This window comes from Papio anubis, unplaced genomic scaffold (assembly GCF_008728515.1).
Source record: "Papio anubis isolate 15944 unplaced genomic scaffold, Panubis1.0 scaffold1083, whole genome shotgun sequence".
In the NCBI taxonomy this organism is placed as follows: domain Eukaryota; kingdom Metazoa; phylum Chordata; class Mammalia; order Primates; family Cercopithecidae; genus Papio; species Papio anubis.
This window is the reverse complement of record NW_022159952.1, coordinates 15,021-23,719: the sequence shown is the minus strand read 5'-3', so window position 1 is coordinate 23,719 and position 8,699 is coordinate 15,021. Positions and strand designations below refer to the sequence as shown.

The window sequence follows — 8,699 nt, the reverse complement described above, 5'->3', positions numbered from 1 at the left end:
GATACAGAATTTACAGGCCCTCACCCATTCGTCAACTTACTAATTTTCTATGGCTGCTGTCACGAATTGCTATAAACTTAGTTGCTTAAGTAATGCAAATTTATTTTCTTACACTTCTACAGTTCAGCAATTCTGGAGGTAAGGAGTTCAACAAGAGCCTCATTGGGCTACAATCAAGATGTCGGTAGGCTCAGCGTCATGCAATGTAACAACATCATAAACCTGCACATGTAGTCCTTAATCACAAGTACAAGTTGATGTTATTTTAAAAAATAAAATAAGAATGAAAAATCCTTATTTTTCATTCACCAAGAATGAAAAATCCTTGTGAATTTCCTTCTGGAATCTCTTTTGAGCAGATATATGGTGTATTCATTTCTTAAACCTGATCTTTGATCTGATACGAATGTTGATTTTTTTCCTAATTTTTACATTAAATCATTCATTAAAGTGGTTATAATTATAAAAGTAAAAAAAAAATAACAAAAGGTGTCAGTAGGGCTGCATTCTATTAGAGAAGATGTTGTGCAGAATTCATTTCCTTGCTTTTCAGGGATGGTGGCAGAATTGTTTCTTGTGATTGCAGAATTGAGGTCTCCCTTTCTGGCTGGCTATAAAATGAACATCATTTCCAGCTTCCAGAGACCACCATACTCATCTCTGAGTCTTCTGCTGTTTTTTGTTTGTTTGTTTGTTTGTTTTGTTTTGTTTTTGAGACAGGATCTTGCTCTGTTCCTCAGGCTGGAGTGCAGTGGTATCCTTACAGCTTACTGCAGCCTCGACCTCCTGGGATCAAGTGATCCTCCTGCCTCAGCCTCCCAAAGTGCTGGGATTACAGACATGAGCCACTGCACCCAGCCTTTTTTTTTGAGATAAGGTCTCGCTGTATCACCCAGGCTGGAGTGCAGTGCCACGGTCATAGCTCACTACAGCCTCCAACACCTAGGATCAAGCATTTCTTTCTTCTCAGCCTCCAGAGTAGCTCATGTTACAGGTGTGTGTCTCCATATCTGGCTTTTTTTTTTTTTTTTCTTTTTAAAGTGGAGACAATGTCTTGCTATGATGCCCAGGCTGGCCTTGAATTTTGTCTATTTTTAAGGACTCTAAGAACAGTTTAAACCACTACGGGTGTACTTAGTTCCCTCTGGAGGCTCTAGGGGAGGATCCTTCCTGCCTCTCCCAGCTCCTGGGGGCTCCAGGCATCCCTGGGCTTGTGGCCACATCACTCTAGTCTCTGCCTCTGCCTCCACGTGGTCTTCTCCTCTCTGTCTGTGTCTCCTCTTCTGTCTCTTACAAGGACACCTGTCATTGCATTTAGGGTCCTGAATCCAGCGTGACTTCTTGCAATTAGATTGAATAATCAAAAACAATCTCCCAGTTTTAAGGTCGAGTGAGTTAGCCACCTTAATTCCATCTGCAACCTTTATTCCCTTTCTCCATTGCAGGGTATCATATTCACAGGAGATTGGCATTATCTTGGCTCCTATGCCTTTCTCTTTCCGACTCTGGCTCATATCTGCCGTGGAATCTTGTCTCCACCTGATAGCCCAGAACTGCCCCAAATGCTGACCAATTTTGACACACAGAGTTCTCAATAGGCTCAGCTCCTCAGTTGATAGGCACTGAATCCAAACACATCTGACAGCCAAACCAAGTCTGGTCCTCCAAAGGAGAGTTCAAAGCTCCTTCAGTATATACCACAACAGTCTCCACCCAGTGTCTGAGCATGGCTCATGGGCCTGGGGCCTGTGTTGACCCAACTCCTGGTCAGTGTGCTAACCCACCTGACATTTCTCATTGATTTTGGTGTTGCCTCTAACCTGAATGGTATTAGTTTTGTACAGTTGCTATAAAAAATTACCTCCTCTTGCTCTGTCACCTGCCTCAACTGCCTGGGGTCCTAGTGGTTCACTGCACCGTGAAGACAGATTCCAGACGCAGGGAACTCGCACTTCCAATTCCAGACGCTATGTCCAGCAACGGCTCCATGGTTCTGGCCCACAGTGGTGCCCTGGACACCTCCTGCATCCTCGTATGGGTGAAGGAACAAGGCCATGACGTCATTGCCTACCTGGCCAGCATCGGCCAGAAGGAAGACTTCGAGGAAGACAGGAAGAAGGCATGGAAGCTTGGGGCCAAAAAGATGTTCATTAATGATGTCAGCAGAGAGTTTGTGGAGGAGTTCATGTGGCCGGCCATCCAGTCCAGCACCCTGTATGGGGACCACTACCTCCTGCACTTCTCTGGTTAGGCCCTGCATCACCTACAAACAAGTGGAAATCATCCAGCAGGAGGGGGCCAAGTATGTATCCTATGGCATCATGGGAAAGGGGAACGATCAGGTCCGGTTTGAGCTCACCTGCTCACTGGCCCCCAAATTAAGGTCATTGCTCTCCAGAGGATGCCCAAGTTCTACAACTGGTTCAGTGGGCCTCAAGGATCTGATGGAACATGCAAAGCAACATTGGATTCCCTTCCTGGTCAGTCTCAAGAACCCGTGGAGCATGTATGACATCCTCACGCATATTGGCTCTACACAAAGACTAAGAACCTGACCAAAGCCCACAACACCCCTGACATACTCGAGATTGAGTTCAAAAAAGGGGTCCCCATGAAGATGACCAACGTCGAGGACAGCGCCACCCACCAGACCTCCAAGGAGCTCTTCCTATAATTGAACGAAGCCACAGGCAAGCACGGCCTGGGCCATATTGACATTGTGGACAACCATTTCATTGCAGTCCTGAGGCATCTATGAGACCCCAGCAAGCACCATCCTTTACTATGCTCATTTACACATCAAGGACTTCACCATGGATTGGGAAGTGTGCAAAATCAAACAAGGCCTGGGCTTGAAATTTGCCGAGCTGGTGTATACTGGTTTCTGGCACAGCCCTGAGTGTGAATTTGTCCGCCACTGCATTGCCAAGTCCCAGGAGCAAGTGGAAGGGAAAGTACAGGTGTTCGTCTTCAAGGGCCAGGTGTACATCCTCGGCCAGGAGTCCCCACTCTCTTTACAATGAGAAGCTGGTAAGCATGAATGTGCAGGGAGATTAGCAGCCAATTAATGCCGCCAGGTTAATCAACATCAGTTCCATCAGGCTGAAGGAATATCATTGTCTCTAAAGCAAGCTCCCTGCCAAATGGACCCCTACACAAGGGGGAGCTGGGCCTGCCCACTTTGCTCACTTTGCTCACTTTGCAGATCCCCCAAGAACAGACACTAATTTTTGTGATAATTATAATTGTGACTTGTTCTCCCTGCCTGGCAGTATAGTGGGGCTGCCAAGCCTCAGCTTTGTTCCCTGGTCCCACTGAAGCCTGCAAAAGTGATCATCAAAGGGAAGGGTGGGGGGCTATAAAATGACAATTTGTTTTTGAGACACTTACTCTGTCACCCAGGCTGGAGTGCAGTGGCTCAAACTTGGCTCACTGCAACTTTCATCTCCTGGGTTCAAGTGATTCTCATCCCTCAGCCTCTCAAGTAGCTGAGATTACAGGCATGTGCCACCATGCCTGGCTAATTTTTGTGTTTTTAGTAGAGATGAGGTTTTGCCATGTTGGCCAGGATGGTCATGAATGGCTGACCTCAGGTTATTTGCTGCCTCCACCTGCTGGAGTGCTGGGATTACAGGCGTGAGTCACTGTGCCTGTCCAAAAATGACAATTATAAAAAGATTTTAAAAAATGACCTTCTGCTGGGTGGCTGAAAGCAACATAAATGTATTACCTCTCAGTTCTGTTTTTTTCAAAATTTATTATTGATACTTTTTGTGGGTACATAGATGTTATATTTATGGGATATCTGCAATGTTTTGATACAGGCGTGAAATGTATAACAATCACATCACAGAGAATGGGTTATCCAGCCCCTCAAGCATTTACCCTTTGTGTTACCAATAATCCAATTATACTCTTCTAGTTATTTTTAAATGTAAAAGTAAGTCATTTTTGATCTCCTGGTTCTTTTGTTGGCCTCTCCCTAGCTTCAGTAGCCACCAGCAATCCTTGGCATTCCTGGACCTGTGGCTGCATCACTAGAGTCCCTGCCTCCATCTCCACATGGCTTTCTCCTCTGTGTCTGTGTCTCTTCTGTCTTATAGAAGGACACCTGATATTGCATTTAGGGCCCAGCCTAACCCAGGATGATCTCATCTTGAGATTCTTGACTTGGTTCTATCTCCAGATGCCATATTTACACATAAGGTGACATTCACAGGTTCTGGGATTAGGATGTGGACATATCCTAATCCCAGACTATGGGTCAATCTACTACAATTGTATTCAGTTCCTTCTGGAGGCTCTAGGAAGAGCATCCTTCCTGCCTTTTCCAGATCTCGGAGGCTCCAGGAACCCCTGGGCTTTTGGAACAGTTTAAGCCACTGTTTACTGAACGTTCACTCAGTTCCCTCTGGAGGCTCTAGGGGAGGATCCTTCCTGCCACTGCCAGCTCCTGGGGGCTCCAGGTGTCCCTGGGCTTGTGGCACATCATTCGTGTCTCTGCCTCTGTCTCCACATGGCCTTCTCCTATGTGTGTGTGTCTCTTACAAGTACACCTGTCATTGCATTTAGGGTCCTGAATCCAGCACATCTTCACCTTGACATCCTGTACTAATTACATTTACAGAGACTCAATTTCCAAATGAGGTCCTATTCAAAGGTTTCGAGTGGATGTGTAAATTTTTTAGTGGGGAAGGTGGGGAGAAGACACAGAATATCTGTTGTGTTTCCCACATCCTCTGGCTCCTGCTGCTTTCTCCTAGCCAGTGGGATCCTGGTCTCTCACATCTAGCCATTAGCTGGAATCTTGCCTGCAGGGAGCTACCCCAACCCCCTGCCCTGACTGGCTCCTACTGGGTTATGTATTCCTTGTCTAATTTTATCGCCACAATTCTCACAATGTATATCTCATGATCATCGTCCCCAGTCGAGGGACTTTACCTTCAACCATCCTTTCATTAAAATGGCTTATTAAGGTGCTTTCTGCAAGTTGGACTATGTAACTGGATTTATTTTTTAAATACCTGAATTGAACAACATAATTTGACCTCCTACTCTCTGCTTGTGCTAGAAAAAAGCAGTAGTTACACACGAATTAGAGTCTTAAGATATGAGACCTTTCAAGGTCGGGCATGGTAGCTCACGCCTGTAATCCCAACACCTGGGGAGGCCAAAGCAGGAGGATCACTTGAGCCCAGGATTTCAGGACCAGGTGGGCAACATGATGATACCCCTGTATCTACAAAAAAAAAAAAATTAGCCGGTGTGGTAGCACACACCTATAGTTCCAGCTACTCAGGAGGCTAAAGTGGGAGGATCGCTTGAGCTTAGGAGGTGGAGGCTGCAGTGAGCTATAATTAGACAACTGCATTTCAGCCTGGGTGATAGAGCAAGACCCTGTCTCAACATAAAATAAAATAAAATAAAATAAAATAAAATAAAATAAAATAAAACGTGAATTGAAAAACTTAATTTGATCTCCTGTCCTGTGTCCATCCTAGAAAAAAGCACTAGGGGCCCCTGAATTTGAATCTTAAAATATGAGACCTTTGTTCTAAATGAACCAACCACAGTCTCCACACCTGTTGTGAAGAAGTAACTAAAATGAGCTGATTCTGTTGGTTTAAGAGAATCCCCTATATCCCTAAGTGACTCACAGCCTGTTGCTGTTACATAACAGCTTGCTAGAGAGACTTAACATTTCAGGATTTTTAAGGGAAAAAATGCAAGTAAGATGTTCCTGCAGAAACATTGCCTCTGGCTATGAACACCTATGAGACACTTGGAAATTGATGTTGTTTTATTTTGTTTTGCTTTTGTTTTGTAGGAAGACAGATACACTTTGCATATTGTCCACATATGGAAACAATAGTCTGAGTATACAACTTGGGTGGCCAAATTAATTGCAAACAAAGATACAGTAGCAGTAATAGAGTGTTACCCTGATAGAAGGAGAATGAACAGATTCACAATAGGTCAGAAGATCTGAAGTTGTATTCACCTTATTTATTAGGAAGGCTATAAAAAACAGGAAACAATAGCTAATGAGCTTAACTCATTTTTAAGAACAATTAAGGTAACAGATATCAGTACGTTTTCAAAAGAAATAAAACGACTACAGTTCCCTATCTGGTTATATAATTCCCATGTAGTTGTATTACCCAATTGATGACCAAATTAAACCCACAACACCCTTGCCAAGGCCCGCCCAGCCTCCAGCAATAGGCAGTGATATTTCCATTCATTCAGAATAAGTTTGTTCCACATTCCACCAGCTCTATTGTGTGGGTTTTCCTTTTAGGGAGACAAAAATCCACCTCTAGGTAAGTTTCATGGATCACAGGTACACCCCTAGGGACCCTGTAGAATGTCTGTGATATTTACACTACACAGCAGCCCCTCAAATCTTAAATGGCACACACACACAAATTATCATGCTTCCCACAGCAGCCCTTCAAATCTTAAATGGCACACATACAAAAATTGTCATGCTTTCTGTGTCTTAATTTGGTTTAGAATAAATATTCACTCATGCATGTTGAGGTTAAGAGTCTGCTATGGTCTGCGTGTCTACGTCCCACCCCAAATTCATATACTGAAATCCTCACCCGAAATGCGATGGTGTTGGGAGATACGGCGTTTGGGAGGTGATGAGGTCATAAGGTGGAGCCTCATGAATGATATCAGTGCCCTTAGAAAAAGAACCTCAAAGAGTTCCCTAGCCCCTTCCACCTTATAAGGACACAACGAGAAGGCTGCATCTTAATCCAGGAAGCAGGTCCTAACAAGACACTGATCTGTCCCACCTTAAGCTTGGACTCCCAGCTTCCAGAAGTGTAAGCAGTAAATATTTGCTGTTTGTGAGCCCCCCAGGCTATGGTATTTTGCTAGAGAAGTCTGAATGGACTAGAACACTGTTCCTTACACCAACCTTCGCTTTTCTACATTTCTTCAAAATTAAGCACTCAGTGCCAGGAGTATCTGGACGAGACCAGGTTGCGAGTCCTCAGTAGACACTGAATCTGCCATGACTTGGTCTTAGACTCCCAGCCCCAGGACTATGGGAAATCAATGTCTGCTATTTATAAGCCATGCAATCTAAGGTATTTGGTTACAGAAGTCTGAATTGACTGGGATACAGTTTCTTATAGCAGCATTCACTCTACCTTCAAAATACTCAGCGCTGTGGGTATCCAGGTAGACCAAGTAGGGATGAGTGTTAGTGCCTACACCTCAGATGATTGGAGCTGAAATCACAGCACATTGTTTGATTTGGACAGGATTTGTCAGTCTTGGTTTACATTCAACCAGTTGTAGACATTCCTAAAAGTTTTTCAAGCCGCTCAGTCATCTCTGTTCATCAGGTACGGTGTGAAGAGGTTCAGAACACCTGCCTTATCCAGCAGGTGCGTCTGCTATCATCACAGGGATCCTCACAAAAGGGAAGTGGAGAGTCAAAGCTACAGAAAAGACAGGCTGCAAGAAGCAGAGGTTCGCATGATGTAAGGTGTCATGAGCGAAGGAATGCAGGCTGCCTCTAAAAACCCAAAATGGAAAGAAATCCATTTTCTCCTAAAATACTCAGAAGAAACACAGCTCTGTAGACCTCTTTATTTTAACCTGATATCCAAAACTGTAACAGAATAAATGGGTGTTATTTTAAGCAATGGCATGGGTGATAATTTGTGACTGCAGTCACAGACTCACACACTCATCATCCTGCTGTTCAACTTTCTCTGAATGAGAAATTCAACCCCAGGCCCCTTGTCCCTGCTGGCCCCTGTGCTTGCAAGCTTCTTTCTCCAAATACTGAATGATTTATTCCAACACCACCTCCTCAGAGTGGCTTTTCACCTGCCCCTTTCCAAAATAACCTTCTCCTTTCCTTTTGCCCTGATTCACTTTTGGAAACAATTCCTATGTGAGGTTAGTGTTTGTTTTACTGCATCTCACTCTCACTAGAATATGAGTTCAATTGAAGCTTCAGTGTTCTCACTCATGGCCCTGTCTAGGGTTAGGGATAGGGTTAGGGTTAGGGTTAGGCAATCTGGAGCCATCAATAGCTATTGAAGGAATGAGCATGTACAGATCTATGTTTAGAGGGTCAGCTTCTGGACAGGGATATAATATCTTCTTAAGCAGTGAGGAAGTCAACAAAAACCATCAAGCTGTCACAGGGAAAGAGTAGAGGCACACCTATCATGAGTGAAAACCAGTTAGGGGACCCTCCATGGGTCTCTCTGATTCTGAGATACCCGAATGCATGGTGAGATGTTGTATTAGTCTGTTTTCACACTGCTGATAAAGACATACCTGAGACGGGAAATTTACAAAAGACAGAGGTTTAATGGACTTACAGTTCCACTTGGTTGGGGAAGCCTCAGAATCATGGCAGAAAGCAAGGAGGAGAAAGTCATGTCTTACACATACAGCAGCAGACAGAGAATTTGTGCAGGGAAACTCTCCTTTATAAAACCATCAGATCTCATGAGACTTATTCACTGTCACAAGAACAGCATAAGAAAGACCTGCCCCTATGATTCAATTACCTCCCATCGGCTCCCTCCCACAACATGTGGGAATTCAAGATGAGATTTGGGTGGGGACACAACCAAACCATATCAGACTTCTTCCATGAGTGGTTGTGGCTCCAGATAACACAGTGAGGTCACCTGTGATGACCGTTAAGGTGACTTTGG

At 44.3% G+C, this 8,699-nt stretch overlaps 1 pseudogene; it reads left to right on the top strand.

The window, feature by feature from the left end:
- Positions 1-910: 910 nt before the first annotated feature.
- LOC116272458 lies at positions 911-3,318 on the top strand (annotated as a pseudogene).
- The last annotated feature ends 5,381 nt before the right edge of the window (positions 3,319-8,699 follow it).